The sequence below is a fragment of the Heterocephalus glaber genome, unplaced genomic scaffold, assembly GCF_053883595.1.
Source record: "Heterocephalus glaber isolate CG9 unplaced genomic scaffold, H.glaber_assembly_v1.0 deba00001481, whole genome shotgun sequence".
Taxonomy (NCBI): domain Eukaryota; kingdom Metazoa; phylum Chordata; class Mammalia; order Rodentia; family Bathyergidae; genus Heterocephalus; species Heterocephalus glaber.
The window spans coordinates 52,728,374-52,749,829 of record NW_028258317.1 but is presented as its reverse complement, the minus strand read 5'-3'; the positions used below and the strand labels follow the sequence as shown (position 1 = coordinate 52,749,829).

Below are 21,456 nucleotides of genomic sequence, written 5' to 3'. Positions count from 1 at the left end.
TCAAGCTGAAGATTTTATTTTATCAAATAGAAGAATTTATGGGCCACAAACAATGGGGATGGTAGCAGATGTAGGGAAGGAAATGAGCACCAAGAGACCTTCGGGTTAGAAATGGGACAAACATTTTTGGAGACGAGAATAAGGAAAGTAGGCAAGGACTCTGCAATTTCTGTGAAGTTCTAAATTTTAGCACTTAATTGTTTTGTTGCACACATTATATGCAACTTTTCAACTTGTGAAATAAAGCACAAGTTTATTCAAACCCCAAATGAAAAATACAGACAAAAGAGAGAAAATATAATTCTACAATTCTACCACCGAAACATGATTACTATTGAATTTTAATCTACCCAAGTTTCTGTTACTGTAGCTCGCTCACTCTCCTTTTAAACACAGTAGATTTCGATGTATTCTTGTTGATGGAATAAATGAAATAGATAAAAATGGAGCATGTTGCTTAAGTACGAGAGGATAAATTCTGAGGCTGGATGCCAATGTGGCTGGGTCTGGAGGGTGGAAAAGAAGTGAAAGCACAGATTTAGGGACAGAGTCCAACATGGCCCCTCTAATTTTCTATTATTCAAGGTGACACAAGCAAAAAGAGCCTTTGTCCAGACAAAATTAAAGCCAAATTGGGAGGAGATTTCAGGCCCAAACAAAAGCATGCCTTTGATCATGAGAACTCTGTTTCTTCAGGAGGACTGAGGTATGGTTTGGAGTATTAATCAGATAACTAAAGAAGTGGGGACTTGAAACAGGGAAGGTAAAAGTGAGAGTTAAGTCAGCTAATACTTGGAAATGATGTCTTTGGGAAATTCTGGAACCTTAAGACAGTTAATTGATGTGCTGGGGGAATTGAGACCAGCGGCCCTTACCCACTCACTGTCAGGAGCTGGCGTACTACGTCCCGGGTCTCTTGCCGCTGTGCCGGAGTGACTTGAGGTGTATATTCCGCGCTGCCTCCTGGAGCTTCCCAGAGGGAATAAACTTCAGTTGCCCATTCGCATGTTGAATTATTTGAATGCACATTATATACTGGCTGCCTTATCTTCCCTGGATCACTTTCTCATTCCTCCAGGAGTATTTCCTAGGAACACTTCCCAAATAAGTTATTGCACTTAAAGTCCTTGTCTCAGAGTCCTGCTTCTAAAAAAGAAGTCGGGAATTGTTTTGGAGGCAGAATGTATACACAGATGCCTAATTCAGATGCCCCTTACATCCTGGCCTTCTCCTACATGGCACTTTCCTATTTAGGAATGTTAGCAGAGGAAGGCAGGAAAGAGACTAGTCTTAAAAATACAGAATGTGAGACTGTCTCCCAGCACAAGTCTTTCAGCTTTTAAAAGAAGAAGCCAAGATTAAACGTGCCCTATATTGCAGGGTTCCACTCCTAACACAGATTTTCCCAAAGTTTTTTTTTTTTCTAATATAGACTTGGCACTAAAGGATATATCAGCAAATTCCATGGTCATAAATTTAGGGAATGTTGGGTCAGATAAAATCACTTAGGACTTTAATAGCCAGAGATTTCAACTCTTATAAGCAAATGGGTACTGAAAATACCCAAAAAGGAGACTCGGCATGAATCATCCCCTAGATTACATGTGCCTCTTGAGGGTCTGCAGAACAAGCACAGGGAAGGAAAACCTGCCTACCTCCAAAGTACCCCACACACCACCCACTACCCAGTTTTAAATTCCCTATTCAGCCCCACCTCCCATCAGTTTCCCCTTACCTGTCCTTATCTGCTGCCCAGCTTCAACACTACAATTCTTAGGCCCCTGTTTGCTTGGAATTTGGGGCATACTGCTGCTGTGCCTGGAGTACCACCCCTGCTGAGTCCCTTGGGGCTAGGTTTTCCCAGAGACGCTCAGAGATGATTTCTTAGATCAAGCTTCCCCAGAAAGCCACCTCTTATTCATCTCTGTTCCCGGAAGTAGGACCTAGAACCTAAGCAGGTACCTGTATGAATGAATTCAAGGGGCATATGAGTGAGATGAGGTTTAGAGACATCAACCAATCTTGGATGTCACACTTGTTTGAATTCAAAGCCAGGAATAGAATGTGGGCTTTTCACTTAAATCCAGATTAATTCTGCTGTCTCTGTCCATATTACAGAAATCAAAAATGCTATTCAGGGAATGTGATTTTTTAAATATTGTGACAAAATACAGATAACATAAATTTTACGACTATATCCATTTTCAAGTGTACAGTTTAGTAGTGCTAAGTGCATTCACATTGTTATACCACCAATCTCCAGAATTCTTTCCATATTTCACAACTAAAACTCTGCACCCATAAAAAACAACGTCCATTCTGATAATTACCCTTTCGCTGATAACTATCATTCTACTTTGTAATTCTATGAATTTGATTACTCTATGTACCTCACACAAGATGAATACATAATCTTTGTCTTTTGGTGATTGAATTATTTAATTTAGCATAATGTTCTCAACATTCATACATGTTGTGGCATGTATTAAAATTTTAGTCATAAGATTGACTAATATTCCATTGTACGTGTATCTTGTATTCTGTTTCCATTCAATTGTTAATGGACACTTGGCTTGCTTCTACCTTTCGGTTGTGGATAATGGTGCTATAAGCATGGTGCCCAAATATCTATTCAAGATCCTGCTTTAAATTCTGGTGGATGTATTTGTTGATTCTCTTTTGAGAACCTTGAAGTGTTAACATTTTCCTTTATAGTTGGAAGGGTGCTGAGGAGTAACCTAACTTCTCACTTGGTTACTTGTTATCAAAAGCATAAACCCAGAAATTCAATAAAGAAGAGCACTGTGCCAGTTAGCACTCTTTGATTACCTGAAACAGAAACCAACCTATACCGGTCTAAGCCAAACAGGAGATCAACTGAAAGGTGTAAGAGTATCTTCTAGTACCCAGTGAAGAATCCACTCTGCCAGAAGACACGCACCCTTGGGCCTTAGGAAGATGGGGAACCAGAGCTCCAACTTTCTTCAGACCCTCCACCCCTCCACTCTCCTTCTTGTATATGTCTGCTCTGTTTTTCTCTCTCTGCACATTGGTTCCACTTAGAAAAAAATTGGCATCCAACTCCTATCGCTGTCACATTTGTGGCTCCAATCCCCACAGAGACTGGCCCAAATCTTTCTCAGTCTCAGATCCAAAATCTCAAATAAGAGACTCATTGCCCTATTTCTGCCACCAGTAAGTACAGTTGGGAAGGTATAGTCAGATTGTATAAAATGATTGTTCTCAATGTTGGAGGTGGGACAAGCCATAATAAAACTGTCATAGGTGCAGTATGACCATGAATCCACTAACACCTCAGTAGAAGCATTACAGAATGAAAAGCAAGGAAAAGGTAGCTAATTACCCCATTAAGTATAGACGGCTCTCATGAGGCTAAAGGGCAGGGAACTTGGGAGTAGATGAACACAGTAATTTAAGTTCTGAAGCCTCAGACAATGGGAACAAGGAAAAGTCAGGCTGGCCCTAAGACCTCTCTAGACAAGTTTCATGTCATATGGCATGTCCAGCAAAAGTGGTGTGAAAAGGAAAAAATAGGCTTCCTCTAATGTCAAGCAAGTTCAGTCACCAAGATTAAAAGGAAATAATAACAGCACCCAGAGAGGACCTAGACTGTAAAGTCTTTAGGAAAGAATGCCCAAGTTCAGGCACCTCCAAGGCATCTTATTTACTAATTGATGGAGAAATGCAATCGGACTCAGGAGGCAGAAAGAAGCATATGAGACTATCACTAAAAACCAAAGTTAAACCCCATCTCACTTGGAGCCTGCCTCTGGTAAAACTTTTCTCCTGTTTGTTCATCGATTCTGAATATTAAGTAAGTCTTTCCAGAAGTGATTCCAGGGGCTAGAGCATTGAGTCTCAGGCAGCAAATGAAAAATGAGGCCCTCAGAATTCAGAGAGTTATATAGCAAATTAAATCTTAAGTGAGCTGCTGTAAACATTGCAACCAAAAATCACAGTGCAGCAGCAAACTGTACTGGCAGGAAAGGCAATAGATTTCTATTCTCCGTAACATCAGTATTCTCAGGTTTGAGGATCAGGAAGGGAAACAAGAAAGAAGAAAGAAGATAAGGAAAGAGAGAGAAAGGGAAACAAGTGGTGTTTGTTAATCAAAATATCTTTTTAGTAAAGAGCATTATGTTCTCATCAAAGCCAATAAGTGGTACATCGGTTTGTGAACTTGATTCTTTCCACTATGTGGGTTGCAAACCGAGTTAGACAAGAACTGAATGAAGTTCAATGTTTAGGTTCAATATTGACCTTATGGGGAAATTTGATTTGATTTTTGTCCAGTTCAACCTGCGACCAGAATCATGGAGAGAATTGAGTTCATAAACCAAGACACCACTGTAGCTCAGCTCAGAAACTCTTACAGAAATGCATCTGATTCAGACTTCCACAGCCTGTTAGCTATAGTTCTTTCATAGCACTCACCATTTTGGGTTATCTATAGTTACATGTGAATATGTTTTATCCCCATAATGAGATTATAAACTCCGGAGGGCAAGGGACAGGACTCTTCTTTGCTCATCATCATGTGGCTCACAGCTTCCAAAATAACTCATATTTGTTAACTGTATCCAACATGCCAGGCACTGTGTAAGATAGTGTAGGGTTGTATCCCTAGGGGGGTCTCCCAAATACCCTGCAAGATGAAGGAGACTCTCTCATATTACTGAAGCACTAAAGCTCAGAGCAGCAACTTCCCCAAATTTGCACTTTGAGCTAAGGTTCAAAGCCCATTCTTTCCTCCTGCCAAATGCCATTCCTATCGTCTAGTAAGCATTCTGATAACAAAATAGCTACCTATACCAAGGCTTTTCTCCCAGCCAGGTCCAGTGGTAAATCCTTTACACATGTTATTTCAGTTAATTCTCACTGCAGCCCAGGAGTTTTGTAGTGTTATTATCCCTAACTAACAGATAAGAAAACTAAGGCCCAGAGAACTTAATATAATGGCCTGAAATTTTAGGACTTATACTAAGAGGGGCCATCAAGGTGTTAACCTAGTCTGTCAGATTCCAGACTGTGTGCCCTTAATCATTCTCCTATATTGATTTCAAAATGTAAACACACACCCCCCGCACATACCCACAACACATTACATGTTTTGAGCAACTACATCATGCCACATTTTGTGAATTTTGTTAACTGCCTCATTCTTACAACCCTCAGAGCAATGCCAGTATTCAGTAATTTGTGAAATGAACAAGTGGAGATTTAAAAAAAGAAACAGAGTCACAAACATCATCAATCACTGCATAAGAAAAATCCACAGACTCCTCTGTACTGTATTTGCATTCACAGCACTGTAGGTCCCACACTGTGGCAGACCAGGAAAAATAAATGAGCATTAGAAACAAAAAGGCACATAGGAGCAATCAGATCATAAAAAGAAAAAGTTTTAGTTTGTAAAATGAGTGTTGTGTAAATTCAATAACACCCATCCTGTTTTGTGAGCCTCCTTTGTTGTGACAGCATCTTAAATGAACTGTGCCAGAAAAACCAGCATTTACAACTAAAGGAACAGAAGTCACCCACTCAGGCTCAACTTTGCATCAGACACATAGCCCTGTCAAGGAGATGACAAGCCGGTAGGGTATCCAGATGAACTGGAGAAAGATATGGCAGTCTTGGGATAGTAAAAGAGCTTTGGATAAAAAATTAAAATGCCCTGGTTCCTCCTCTGGCTTTTCTAGCCTTATAGTCATTTGCACTACCCACCAAGGGTCTCTGCAGGGCTGTGTGACTCACTTTGGCCAATGACATGTGATCAGCAGTGAGATGTCACTTTCAAGCAGAGGCTTTAAGATCAGAGCATCATTTGCGAAGCTCTGACTTGTCATGATCACAGCTGACTTCATAGAATGCATTTGTCAATTTGCATTATTTTCAGGTAAAAATGGCATGAGGGAGAGCCCCCAGCTAACACAGTGGAAATCATGTGAATGTGCGGGGGAGAAGGGGACTTCATTGTTCTAAGCTACTGAAATTATTGTTGTTATTACTGTGGCATAACTTGGCCCTACCTGATTAGTATACCAGCCACTGATCTGTTTAAGCCTGGGAAAGCCATTTATTTTACTTTGGTGGGTGTCACCTTCTTCACCTGCAAGAAAGAGATTAGCCTAGAACAGGGAAGGTTAATCTGGAGGCCCATGAATGGCCTTCAGGGTGACAATGCACCAAAAACCAAACAAAATTATAGGTAAGGTGTGTGTGTGTGTGTGTGTGTGTTTGTGTACTTGCATGTGTGTATGTGTACAAGTGTGAAAGAAACAGAACAAGAGAGACAGAACATGAATGTCTCTCGGGAGAGGATTCATAGGTTTTTTTTTTCAGATTCTAACAGGGTCTATATTAACAAAATGAGGTTAAGAGCTTGAATAATCTCTAAGGCCATTTATAGCTTTAATGTGCTTTGTGGCATTGAGGGTAGGGAAAAATAGCTAATTAGGTTCCTCTCTGAGCTGGTATTTCAGGACTTGCCTTAAGTCAGATTTTATTAAGGTTGTTTTCCAGTAATTACATTTAAGAGTTCTACTTAATAGGATTACAAATATCAAAATCTCAGGAGGTATTCCTGAGGGAAAAGAAGAGCAAGTCTTTTCAACCAGAGAAGAAAAGTTTCTTCAGAAACTGAAAACAAGGACTCAGATCAAATTTAGTAGATGGGACAAAGCTGAATCTACTCCTTGTGGGACAAGAGGGTTACTCCTCCAAAAATACCTCCTCACACATAAGATAATGCCCCAAAGGCTGGAGGGTAATAAGTTAGCTGAAGGTAATGGACTCTCTTTAACGTGAAGACAGCTGGGTATAGGAGGTTAAGAGAGAGGGCTTTACAGATGGACAGTCTGGGTTCAGGTCCCATAGTTACCACTGAATCTCAACATGCTATTGGGCATTTAAGAAGAGCTTTGATTTTTCACAGCGGTGTGTTTCCTATCAGTTTCTGTTGAACCTACAATAGACTTGGCTTCTGTCCCTTGTGACCAAGCATCCTGACAAGTACAGCTGATGAATTATATCTAGTTCCTCTATAATCTGAGCCCTACATTGGCTCCCTGGTATTACCCATGGTTCCTTTTCACCTACTCTTCAGTGTTATTACAAGGAAGACATGTTTGTGTGTATTATCACTAACCCTCTTAACAACTCATCCAGGTAAGTATTCTTTTATTACTTTATAGAAGAAAAAAATGAAGGCTCACATAAGTGGACTTCACTTGCCCGACATCATAGAACTGCTATATTGCAGAACAAGAATTCAAACCCAGACCTACCTCACTTCAAAACCCTCATTCCTGCCCTTCCCACCCTAGCAAGCACTTGGTCCTAGCACTGATTTTAATCCTTGTGTTTTCACCATTTACCCTTCTGGCCCCCAGCCATTTGATAAGATGAAGGGTTGAGTTGGACCTTTACATAAGATTGACAAGAGCAAGGTAAAGAATGAGAGCATTACGTTAAGGGGCAGAACAGTTTCTGCCATGAACTATCTATTTCTATTCATTTTGTATTTGTCAATGGCTACTTGCTTGTTTTTCTTTTATTTACAATAAATCTTCAACTTTCTCTTTGGTTTGGTTTCTCCTACTCACTCTCATCCAGTGAAAAGCCCCAGGAGGAGTTTATAATTACCTTATCTCTCTGTGCATTTCTATATTTTTTTCTACCATTGCTCTCCAAAGCCTCAGTGAATGACTCTCTTTTCAAATTTTGGCCAAATTATCTCCTACGTTGATAGTAAGTTTCGGGAATCATCATCATTACTAAATGAGTATATTTATGCTAGTTCAGCTATACATTCTAACCTCTAAAATAGCCAGAAACCTAATGAAGGGATTCTTTCGTCTCATTTTTCCAATCTCAGTTGTGTTCAGATGACCAAAAATGCAAACTTCTGCGACCCAGGAGAAAGGCTGTATCAGAAATTCTGTCCTTTTGACAAAATCTTAGATCAAGCAGCCCTGCAACAGAGCCCTTCCCCCACTCCCGAGGTGTAGGTTTTCATCTCAGACAAAAGAAATAACTGGATTTCTGTGCTGTGCTCTGTGATCTACCGCTGCCAGCTGCATGGCTGTAAAACCATTCACTCCATGCAGGACATTTTATCTCTGCACAAGGAAAAGGTAAAAAAGAGTAACACACTGCTCTGGGTCAAGGGAAAGGGAAATATTTTGTAAGCAGAGCAATGTAAATCCCAGCAATACAACATTCATCTCAACTAGCCTGAAATTATGGCCAACATTTGAGGATGAAAGCCAGAGAACTTGGAACAACAGATTTCCGCCTTCAAGAGCAACCCATACATCCCCCAGTGGTTGCAAGGAGAGGATCTGGAATTCCAGCATGAGTTGTATCGTTCCCTCCTTTTGACTCTTGGCTTCTGTATCCTCCACTCAGAGGTCAGAACCCTCTGAGTGAGAGACGAAACCAGTCATTCCACGTCCTCTGCCTGCATTTACTCCTCTGCACACTAGGGCTTTAAGTTCATGGGATTCTCTACCAGGTGAATGGGAACTGAACACCTGCAGAAGAAGGAAAGGGCTGGGAAAATGCCAAGGCAGATGCCTGAAGACTCCGCCCCAAGAAGCCCCAACATAGTGGCTTTATCTAACTAATTCATAAAGAGTTGTAGGTAAATGGAAAATGCTGATTGACGAACAAAGGCAAACTGGACATAATCCTTCCCTGGGAACCATGCAGCAAGAACCTTCACAAGCCTCTCATTACACTTGTTTGTAATTTTCTTACATATGCAATCAAAGCTCCACAAAAATTAACTCCTCCCTTTTGTTTAATGATTTAAGGCTCAGGCATATTTTACGCAGATAGGAAAACGTCTGAGAGCGTTGTTAAATGTGGGTATCACTCCAAACTTTCCTAGAATTCCCCCCAGGATTGCCTGTGTGATACACACTTAAGCTCATGGACACGAAAGGGAATATCCCCTTATAGGTAACAGACCAAAACAGTCAGTTTTAACAAAATAGCTAAAGTTTGGGAAGTGTTTGAGCCTCTTGTTTATTGAGTCCAGGCTTTGTTACAAAGTTCTTCAAGTTAAAGACAGCATTTTGTCACTTTTTAAAGGTATCATTTTTCAACCACCTTTGGTTAAGACAATTGAGGTTAGCACCTGTTAGAACAGCTGCTGAGCATTAACGGAGAAATGATTCTTCTCTGATCCTGGGGGGATCTTGAAAAAACAGACTTTGGTCTCTTTTTCCTTTCCACCAGAGTTAGTTGACCTTGGCCTTGCATTTTTTTTGCTCAACTCTTCCTTCTAACCTTCTAAAAGAAATCACCAAGACATAGTTTATTTGGGAGGTTTACACAAGGAACATTGGCTTGCTCAGCCACCTTATTAGAGTCTCAATATTTGAATTTTTAAAATTTGAGGCAACATGGACTTGTAGTTGAAGAACTTGGAAGCCATCTGCCAAACAACTGTTCTATTATGTTGGTGAACAGCAGTCACCATTAGGGATTTTTCATAATCACTATGAAAAGAAAGAGCCACAGAAGTAGAATGTCAGCCAGCAAATAAGTAGGTTACGTTTGGGCAGATGGTTAATATTACAGGGAAGGATGTCCAGACTCATGATTTTCTTTTTCCTTAACACCAATATCAACAAAACAAAGCAACGCTACTCAGGCATTTAAGGTGAAAATCTTTATGGTGTTCACTTTTAGGCTTAGCTCGTGGGTAGTTTCTACCAGTCAACTACTGTCTACTGACCATTACCACCTGGAAAGATTGTTCTTATGAGACTATCTTTTCTGCCAAATGAGTTGTTTTTTCAGTTGCTGGCTTCTACATTCATTACAGTCATGAAAATTAGTTCCTTGAATCAAGTAAAGTGAAATATTGCACTGTGGTTTGCACTTTTCCCTCCAAAGCTAATTAGAGTTTTTTAAACATCCTGTCTGATTTATAACCACAAATAGCTGCACACAGTATTAGGCTGATAGTAGTCTTTTAATCCCAGTCCATTAACTGATGGCTGATGCAATAGCCCATATTTACTGAAGGATAAATAGCATTTCTAGAGCATTCTTTTCTTCCCCTCCTTGTGTGGGTACATGGAATAGTGTAGCATGTACTGGCATCATCATGATTAAAAAGCAGAGAAAAACTCATCCTACCTTCCCCCTCTGTGCTGACTTGTTACCTCAACTCTGTAGTAAAAGCCATCCTCAAGGTCCTTTGTTTATATAGATTTGCTAAACGAAGACAGTCCTGCCAAAGGATGCATCAAAAGAAGATGAAAAAAGAAGAAAAGAAAGAAGAATTTCAGGTAGACATGAAGCATTGAAACTCTCACCAAAATTTATTAGCATCTCTACCTTGATGCCACACAAATACACTGGAATCCAATCATATACACTGTGCATTTTCATAACTACAATATTCTCTTTGGAAAAATACAGATGGTACTATTACACCACTCCACACATCCAGAAAAACAGTTTTTGGTAGGGCACATCTTCAAAATGTGAACAATTTAATTTGTCTTCAACTTAAGAGAGACTGGCCAGACAAAAATGAACTGAAATCACTTACTGAGTTCTTCTTTAGAGTCTTTGGAACTTTACCCCAAGTAATTTGTGACCTATACCTCCAGATTGGAAACATTGACTTATGAAGCTAATTTACTTTTGGCGTCTGTGTCACTGGTATCACAGGTGCCACCACTGCCCCCACATGGGGTTGGAAACATGGATCATCATCAAGTTAGCCCACTCTTTTACCAACAACACAGTTGGCCCTACATATTTGTGAGTTCTGCGTCTAAGGAACCAACCAACTACCTATCAAAAATACATGGGGAAAACTACACCTGTACTGAATATGTACAGACTTTTTTCTAATTTGTATTCCCTAAATAATACAGTATAACAACTATTTACATTGCTTTTACATATATAAGATATCCTAAGTAATGTAGAGCTATATTAAGGCATATTGGAGGATGTGCATAGATCGTATGCAAAAACTAAGCTATTTATATGTTGTATAGGATCTGTGTAGTATCTGCAGTTCGGTATCTGTGGTAGTGGTACGTGTGTGTGTGTGTGTGTGTGTGTGTGTGTGTGTGTGTGTGTGTGCTTTCCTGGACCCAATCCTCTGCAGATCTGGGGCTCTGTCTTCAGTTTTGAAAAAGCACTACATGCCAGAGATTCTGCTAGATGTTGTGAGAGATAAAAAGAAACAGATAAAGCATTGCCTTCCTGTAGATAGTGTTGGATAGAGTAAAATTGGATAGAGTGAGATGCATACACGTGAAAAGGTAGTTAAGGAAATACAACGTAAGAAGCAAGCAGCTATGGGAATCTGGGCACAAGGAAAGGGAAAGCCCTCAGGCAGTGAGCACCTTGCAAGCTTCTACCCTGTAACCATGATGTGAACAAAGGTTGGAAGGCTTGAGAGAGGCATGGCCAGAAATAGGACTAGGCAAGCAACAAAATCTCTAGATTTTGCCTTCACTGTGCTCCGTGCAGCTGAGCTTTTATTACTCACACATTCCAATTTGAACTACAATAATAGGTACTTCCAAGAGCTCTCCTGTGTACCAAGAACCATTATAAGTGCTTCACATATTTTAGCTTTTTTAATCCACATAACAACTTTATTAGATACTATTACTATTCACATTTTACAGATGAGGAAACAGAGGCATTGAGAGGTAGGGCCAAAGTTAAATCTCAGGAAATTGAGGATCAGCATATCTACCCCAGTCTTGGTTTTAGATCTGAGCACTTACCCACACACCGCTACTATTTTTCCATCCCATTGCTTCTATATCAGGTAAAATGTCAGATCTAACCTCAAAAACACAACTCTTACATCCCTACTCCTTCTTACAAATGCTTAGAACCTCCTTGCTGTCTAAAAGATACAGCTCCCATGGTAGGCTGAGTTCAAAAGTCCAGTTAACGAAGTATGGCTTCACCTATCTGCCAATATGGTTCTCACATCTTCATAATGAGAGTGCTCCATCCTAACCAAACTGCTCTGCTCATTAGCTCCAGGACACACCTGCGTATTTGTATTTTCTGATCCCACAATTATAGATATGGCTTCTGTAGCAGCCAGACAAGGGCAGATCTGAAGATCTGGCCCCCCTAAATGGAAGCCAAGATAGATTTGTAATTTGATCACATTCTTCATGATTCAAATGCCGTTCATCATCAGTGAAAATCACCAAATACTACTTTGTTTGAAAATGAGAATTTATTCCATTCCAGACCTCTCCTATATTGTCTATATTATACTTTTGCATTTTTAACCTAATACCAGACTTTATAAACACCCCTGTACAATCTTATCTCACCAGCTTCTGTTCATTTTTTCAAACCTAGGAAGACCCTTTAAATACTAATCATTTTTATTCACCCATTAATATTATCTTATCCATAAATTAGTAACTATACCATTTATATATCCATCCACATTGATTTAAATATATAAATATGTGTGTATATTTGTGTATAAATATATATTAATAGGATTTGGCCAAAGGTAGTAGAGAAGATTAGTTTTTGTTTTTGTTTTCCAAAATGGCTTTGATATATTAAATCAACATGCTTTGGGTACATGTGTTCAGTTAACTATGAATCTACCTAAATTGTCTATGATTCAGTCTACATTTGCTTGTCTTCTCTGCATAATTATCATATGGCATTTATCCAAAGCTTTGTTGAATCTTTTATTTGTTTGCTACAGACATAAATTTTATAATAAATCTGATAAATTTAATCTCAAGTCACCTTATTTGGAGATAATTGACTCTTTATTTACTTTTGCTCCTGGTGTTGACCTACTTTTCTGAGTCTTTCAAGCCACTTGTTTAGTAAACCAATCTAAAATTTCACCAAGAATTAACACCAAGTTTGTGCTTACGGTAACGCCCATTTTAAGACTGGAATGTGGCAGCCTTTGTTTTCCTTTTTGTAGTGGCTTTTCAAGTCTGGAGCGATGATCCTGTATTAGTTTCCTACTGCTGCTATAACAAATTATCAAAGACTTTCTGGCTTTAACAACACAGATTTTTTTCTTTTACATTACAGCTCTGAAGGCTAGAAGTCTAAAATTGGTTCCACTGGCTAAAATCAACCTGTCTGGGGGATGTTTCTCCCAAAGGCTTTGAAGACAGAACACATTCCCCTGACTCTTCAGCATCTACAGGTCACCCACATTTCTTGTCTCATGTTTCTTGGCCCACAGCCCTAGGAAACAGTGGCAACATCCAACCATTGTTCCCATCCTCAGATCATCTTTTCCTTCTCTGACTCTCCTACCTCCCTCTTATGAGAAACTTTGTGACCACATAGGCCCCATGTAGATGATGAGATAATCTTTCCATCTCAAGAGCCTTGATTTGATAACATCTGCAAAGGTTTTTTTTGGCTTGGTTTTTATTTTGTTTTGGTTCATGTCATGTAAAGTAGTATATTCACAGATTGTGTGTATTAGGACATGAGCATCTTTGAAAGATGCCCTTATCCTGCTTACTACACATCCCAAGATCTAACACCTGAGCAAGTTGCTTCAATACCTTTGCATATAATTCATTTGCCTTAATTACTGAATGCACTTTAGTGAGCTCATGTTTTTACTATCATCTTTAGTCTTTTGGAACTGGTTCTCTCCTTCCATGTTGAAAATCCCTTTTCTTAAAAAGAGAGAGGCACCCCAAAATGTCAGTTAAGTGGTTCTATTTTTTCTGTCATTTAATTTGATACCAACATTTCCTTCTCTGTTCATCTTCTTGCTTAAAAAATAAGTGGAAAAAATAAGCCTTTTGGTTTTAGTATTTTCTCAGCCTCTCAGGATGTTCCACTTGTGCAGATTTGTACCACATCTATGGTTTTAGACTCAATCTTGACAATATGCCATTCCTCCAAGATTCTGTTTTTGTTCTTTCTAAATCTGGGCTTGGACAATTTCTTGAGCACATTCAGTTTCTCTAATGTCTCCACTGTGTCCTTCTCATTAGGATAACCCAGGATTACAGAGTAAGCACTCCTTTTCTTAAAGCTATTTATTCTTCTTAAGTGATAGTTTCCTTTAGAAAAACAGTGTGATCTCATTTCACCTTACTCTGATTTTAAAAACCAATGGATGTGTCTGAACATGCCCATTCATCCCCTCTCTCTACTGTGACAAATTCCAAGGTGACTCAGTCACTTCCTCCCATGTTCCCCATACCTTCTGTTGTACCAGCTGGCTTTTCCTTTTTGGTCAGAATTAAGTGGAAACTTTATTCTTTTTGTCCTCTAATCAGCTGTTCTGCTTTTAGCAACAGGAGCCTCCCAGCAGATGTTGGGAAGTTGAAAGCATGACATCACCGCATCACTATAACAGGGCCAAATGGCCCTTCCCTCTCCTTTCCCTACTTCTCTGCACCCTTCATCTCTGACCACAAGCTCCACACAGTTCTGAAGTTTTCCACAAGGTACTTGTTTACATCTAGTGCCTGTACATCTAGTACATCTCAGAGGCTGAGTCTGAGAAAGGTTACACTATCTAGACACAGGTCTAGGGATGCATCAGGACCTGAGGGACAAGCCAGTCTGCAGATCCTGGAAGCACAAGAGTAGAAGGTAAGTACTCTAATTTAATCTAGGGACACAATATGATTTCAGGAACAAGAACTGCACTCCAGCTATGGTAAAAGAGCACATGATCAAGGCTACGCCAATCATTGTATTCACTCCATAACCACCATGACTGGTTCAGAGGTACCTGAGCACATGACCTCAGTCAGACCCCTCACAGTGAACCTCAGGATTTTCACTGGCAATGTTGGGATGAAGTTTCTCTTGGCTGTAGAGGTGAGTAGGAAGCCTGCAGGTTAGGGAGCTATTTGTAGCCATCTTGAGACCACAATATGGGCTAATTTTAAATGCAACTCACCTCATGGAAGGGAAAACAGAAAAATTTTTAAAAATGGGTTCTTGAGGGTATCACTGAATCACTGGTATCATTCTTTTATGGCCAGCCTTCCTTAAGCTTTTCAGTACCTTTTAATGTACAGCCCAAAAGAACTGGAGTTTCAATTAAAAATATGTCCTTTCAGTCCATAACCAGATCTGAAGTTCTGTCTTAACATGTCTCAAAAATAATCATGAAATGAGGTTAAAATGTTAAATTTACTTTGTTTTTATTAATTACCATTACTTCTCTGTATTAATCCTGGACAAAGAGAAGTGGCATTTGTTTTGTTTTTAATAAAAAGAGACTTGGGCAAATTTGTCAATTAGAAAATGTCAAAAGAGAAAACAATAAAGGTCTAAGACATGCAGGATTCTGAAAGAAATGGCTTTCAGGAACCAGCTCCAGGTAGGGGCGTGGTGGAATTAGGTGGAGATGAAAGGAACCTATGAGAAGATGCAGAATTTCCCAGGGGATGAGGCTCAAAAGGAAGGATGAAGCACCCCTCATCAGGACAGGAGAGTGAAGGAGCTCTCACGGAAAGCAGGGTGGCAGGCCTAACAGCCAACACCAACTCTGAGGGTCTCTGGCAGTGGAACAATGACTGACTGGGAGTTCAGAGTTTATAGGGAGTCGAGTGGAGTCAGGAAAGGACTGAAAGACTAAGAGAATAAAGAATGACTGAGGGGTGAGAGGTAATGAAGGGAGAGAAGATAGATCTTGCCAGAATAAAGGAGTGGTGAGTTCGAAAAGAGTATGTGGTTAGTCAGCTCTGAGTTCTGGCAAGTTGAAGGCATCTTCCTCTTCCTCTGTGTATACTACTAAGTACAGTGAGTTATTCTTTTAAAATCCTATATTGCTCCAGTACCCACCCTGGCTTCCATGGCCTTAGCTTCAGTCTTGGCCACAAGTGTGTCATCCCTGGCCAGTCAGTGGTAGCAACTGGATCCCTTAGTCAAATATCAGTTTCATTCCCCTTTGTTCTGCATTGGCCACATGCATAAACATCCTATGAGTCCTACAAATCACCAGAAGGATAAGCCTGTTCAATAGTTTTTTTCAGATGCCAATAGGGGCTCCAATCAGAGAGAAATATTGCTAATAAGTATTATATTCTTTCCCCAAGACTCTCCTTCTTTACTTCAACCAATTCCATGTTTTACTACAGCAGGAAAAACAACTTGTCCAAACTCCAAATGACTAGCAAGATGATCCAGATCATCTCCTTCTCTGAAATCAGAGGAATAGACAAAAAAATTTATAAATATCCATAAATTCAGCCAGTGGCCAAGTTGGCATGAACGTTGCAGTGCTCTGAGCCCTAGGCCAGGATTTGTCCCTCCACATCACCTCCAGAATTCTCAGCCCACTTTTCCCATCGAAACAAACTGCTTAAGATCCATTGTTTGTATAAATATCTGTTCTTGTCTCAGCTCAACTTCTGGTGCTGTATAAGGTTTTGTTTGTGCATGGGTATTTATTTAATTTAGAACTTTCCCCTATTAAAGTGTAAGCTCCTCTAGGCGTGGACCACCTGGCTGCCTCTGCCTTTGTAATCCAGTCCAGCTCCCTGCCCCCTTCTGGACTGTGATCCCTGGGGACCAGGGACTGTGTCTTATTGATCTTTGTGTCCTCAGCCCCCAGGAGTCCCTGGCACATAGTACACCCTCAGTGAAAGTGTGTCTGACTTTAAAATGGCTCTGTAAACCTGTATAGTACATGGCCGTAAATGTTATTGACTGCTGATTTCATATTGTACCACGAGTAGTAGAAAAAGCAGATAAAAATTAATTCCCAGAAACAGTTTGGCAGTACCTCAAAAAGTTAAACATAGAATATTGTATGACTCAGCAACTCTACTTCTATGTATACACCCGAAAGAATTCTATGGATTCACCACACTTTGTTTCTCCGTTAACCAGCAAATGGACATTTGAGTTGTTTTCATTGTCTTTGGCTACTAGGAACATTTATATATACCCTTTTTCATCTGTCTTGGGTACATTCTAGGAGTGGAATTTCTGGATTATATTTGGTGATTCTGCATATAACTTTTTGAGGCATTGCTAAACTATTTACCACAGCAGCTGGGCCATTTAAATTCTAGTAATATATGCGAATTCCATTCCCCCACATGCTCACCAAAACTTATTTTTCCTTATGTCAAATTATAGCCACCCCAGTGATTACAAAGTAGAATCTTAGGGTTTTGATTCTCCTAAAGGTTAAGTGTTGAGCATATTTCCTTTTCCTAGTGGTCTTTTGTGTGTGTGTTCTGGATCTCTCTTCACATCCTCTGCTCATACGTAAAATCAGATTCTGCATCTTTGTTACTGAATTGTTAGCATGCTTTATATATTCTTGACACTAGACCCTTATTAAATACATGATTTGCAAATATTTTCTTTCATCCTGTGAATTGTCTTTTTACTTTCGTGAGAGTGTCCTTTGATGCATGAAATTTTTTAATTTTGAGAATGTCCATCTTGTCTTCTTCTCCTCCTTGGGTGCTTGTGCTTTGAATGCCAACTCTCATTGCTAGCTAGGTGGTTCCTTTCTTGCTTTACTTTCTAGAAAACAAATCTGGCACATCATTGGCTCCTCTATGGGCAAATGAAGGGATATAAGGACAAGGAGTATCTGAGAGATATCATAAGGTAAAACACAAGCACCAGCTTTACATTTTCAGCAAGGGCTGTGAACAAGGGATCATTCCTCTAAAAGTGTGCGAGGACGCGCACACACACACACACACACACATGCAAGAAAATTGGCCTGTGTAGTCAATCTGACACCTGGCAGCTGCCTGCCACCCAGTGGTGGAAATGAGAAAGGGTTGGGGGTACTAGTTCACAGTTGCTTGTTGAGCAATTAACGACTTCACTTACAATTTTAGATAGGTCATTTGTTAGGAAAGGAAGTATTTGGCCTTTGGATTGTTTGGGGCTCAGTTGAGTTTGGTGAAAGACAAACTTGACTTCATACATTTGAAACTGCCAACATTAGAGCCCTGTTTCACACAGCAGAGGGCTTCATTCCAGCAAGCAGGCACCACTGTTTTAGGTTGAACAGTTTGCTTCATAACAGTTGCTTTTACACTACCTCTACATTTTATGGATTACTGATCTGCCAACAGCAGGCCCCTAACTTAAGGTAATTTTCCAGAAGTTAAAGATTTGTTAGGATGAAGCTGTGGCTATGAATAGAGCACACATATAACCACTCAGTTTTAAGTTGACCTTACTACAAGATCTACATGATCAAAATAAGTAACCACAGCTAGGAGAGGGGAGGGTGAAAGACACACTGAATGGACTAATTATTTAAAAGTATAACCCAGTAATAAGAGCTGCAGTATTATGGCTCAATTCAATACAACTTTCGATCTGCTAGTGACAGAAATCTATCTTGAGTGCTCTACAACAAAAGAGAGAGAGATTTCTGTGATATTTCAAAATCAAAAGCAGGCTTGCTTTAATATTATCCAAATTATGAAAGAGTTGTGTTAGGGGGCCTCAGGGATTTTGGGAATTTAAACTCAGATTTAAACTCTCCCTCAGTCCTTATCTGTGTTTCTATCAGTGTTGACTTTAGTCTCTTTCTACAAACAAGTGTTCACACATAGAAAGAAACATAACCATCGAAAGTTCTTATATTTTGTATTTCAGCTTCTACCAGAAAGGGTCTATGTGCATCAGGATTCAGTGCAGAAAATAGAAGCTTCTTTTATAAGTTTAAGCAGAAAGCATCCACCTATTAATGTTTTACCACATGATGTTTCCTTCCTCCATCACTCTTAGAATTAGGTGCTTACGAAATTGCTAGAAGGGCTGGAGATGCAGAGACTTAGTGAGCTTCCAGGACAGCTTCTGGGAGCCCATTGCAGAGTTTACTGACACACCAGAAGGCCAACCACTTCTTTTGGGGCTCTCTCTGCAAGTGAAATGGGTGTTCCATGTTCTGCTTCTTGGCACCTATAAAGCTAGGAACCAGTGACTGGGACTTCAGCTACAACTGTTACAGAAAACCCAAGCATCTGCACACAATGCTTGCCCAGAAACAGCCCCCATAATGTGAACTTCTGCCTTTCAAATCTCTGAGGCATCTGTTAGTGTCATTCAAATCACACGAAAAACCCAGCTATAAGGGAATCTTGGTAATATATTCCTCTTGGTAATATAGATAGACCCTTTCTGGTGGAAGCTGAAACATGAAATATAAGAGCTTTCGATGGTTATGTTTCTTTCTATGTGTGAATGCTTGTTTGCAGAAAGAGACCAAAGTCAACATTGATTGAAACAAGACTGAATGTTTATGTCTCCCCCAAAACTCTTATGTTGAAATTCTAATCCCAAATGTGATGGTATTAAAAAGTGGGACCTTTGGAAGTGATCAGGGTGTAAGAGTAGAGTCCTCTTGAATGGGATTAGTGCCCTTATAAGAAGCAGCCAAAGAGCTAGCTCTTTCCACCATGTGAGGATACAAGAAATTGGCAATCTGCACCCTGAAAGAGAACCCTAACTAAAACCCCTCCTACCAGGGAGAGCAAAGGTTAACCACTAAGACAACTCTGAACCCTTATTAGCCTGAAGAATGGATCAAAAGAATGAACCCAAACAAGCTTTACTAACTGGACTTTATTGGCCATGACTTTGCCTTTCTACAATCTTCTGTCCTAAAAACTCAAATTCCTTTTCTTTGTCTTGTCATTTCTCTAAAACTAATGCTACATGAACTGGAATTCAAGCAACCTCTTTGAGAACTATTCATTCCTTGAGAGTGTTCCATGTATACACAAAATATATATGTGTTAATACACTTCCACTTGATTTTCTTATTAATCTTTTTTCTTACCATGATCTGGTCCAACTAAGAACTTATGAAAGCTAAAAACTAGAATAATTTTCTTCCCCTTACAAGCCCTCCTTTTTTTTTTAGCTGGTTTGGGTGGTGTCAATCAGTTTGGGTTGCTGTTACAAACATATCATAGCCTGGATAGCTTGAAGAACAGATACTTATCTCACAATTCTGGCAGATGGAAGTCTAAGATCAGGGCAGCATGGCTTGGCTCTAGTGAGGTCCTCTTCCTGGCTTGCAGGTTTTCATGACCTCACATAGCAGCAAGGGGAAGCTCTGGTCTCTTCATCTCCTTATAAGGGGCTTACTTCACCATGGATTTCCACCCTTGTGACCTAAACTAACCCTGGTCATCTCCTAAAAGCTTCTACTTTCAAATCATTGAGGATTAGGGTTTTAACATAATGAATTTTGAAGAGATACAAACATTCAATCCATAGCAAATGGTCTGCATTCACTTACATACAACCTCAGTCCAGGAGAACAAAACCCAGGGATGAGGGGCCTGAAACATGATGAGATAGCTTTGGGGGAGAAAATAGCCTTGTCTACATATCCTCTCACCCACCACCATTAGCCCCTCTCAATTCTGTTGGCAAATATGCAAAAACTAATCAGGAAAAAGGCTGCTTTTAAATGCATCTTTTAAAATGTAAGGAAGGAGGTCAGAGATTCTCATTACTCTTCTGAAAAACAGCTCTGCATTCTATTCTGTTTTTCCCAGAATATACCTCAGGAAAAGAAATAAACCAAGGAGCTGATTGCTTTAGTCATTTATGAAAATGGCTAGAATTGGAACAAATAAAAGTAAAAATTCTTACTAGTGGGCAAAATACCACAAAGGCTTGCCACAGACCACAAGTTATATGATAATGAATTAGTATATTGTGTCTCCAGAAATTAAAGCATGTGCGTTTTACCTGACGAAAACATAGTCCCTTACCCCCACCCACACACACATTCATCATTCACTTCTAATGCCCTCTGTCAGACTCTGTCAGTCCAGAGGTTAAGAAGACAGACTTTCTTTCTTTCTTTTTTTTTTTTTTTGCTTAAATTCTTTTATTGGTACATTTTAGGTATACAGCATATTTACATGTATCATTAGGAGCTTGTACCTGTACATGATGTATCTAGGTTCTTATTTTTTCCCCATTACCTGTGTGCCCTTCCCTATTTACATAGACTTTGTTTCCTTTTTTTCTTTTCTCATAATTTTTCCTTTCCCTTCTTTCCTTTCCCCTTCCCCTCCCAATTCCCCTTCCCCTTTGCCCCTTTTCTTCCTATTTCACATTATCTATTATTCATTTTAATCATTTTTATCCTTCTTTACACTTTCAGTTTCTCACACTGGAGAAACTATTTGGTATTTACACATATGTGTCCTATTTATTTCACTTAAAAGTATCGCCTCAATGCGCATCCATTTAGCTATAAATGTCTCTAATTTCTCATTCTTTATGGCTGAGTAGTACTCCATTTTATTTTTAAAAAACACACATTTTCTTTATCCAGTCTCCAGTTGATGGGCACTTGGCTGCTTCCAAGTTTTAGCTATTACAAACTGTGCTGCTATCAACATGGTTGCACATATATCACTGTGGTATGATTCTTTTAATTCTTTAGGGAAGATA

At 39.6% G+C, this 21,456-nt stretch overlaps 1 protein-coding gene across 1 annotated transcript in view; it reads right to left on the bottom strand.

Annotated features, from left to right (window-relative positions):
* The window catches only part of Cfap95 (cilia and flagella associated protein 95), a 204,424-nt gene that overhangs the window by 7,528 nt on the left and 175,440 nt on the right, over positions 1-21,456 (bottom strand). Inside the window, exon 6 of the transcript XR_015440114.1 lies at positions 876-21,456. This exon is cut by the window's right edge and continues 15,504 nt beyond it. The gene's annotated coding sequence lies outside the window, so the exon portion shown is untranslated. The remainder of the gene's footprint in view (positions 1-875) is intronic.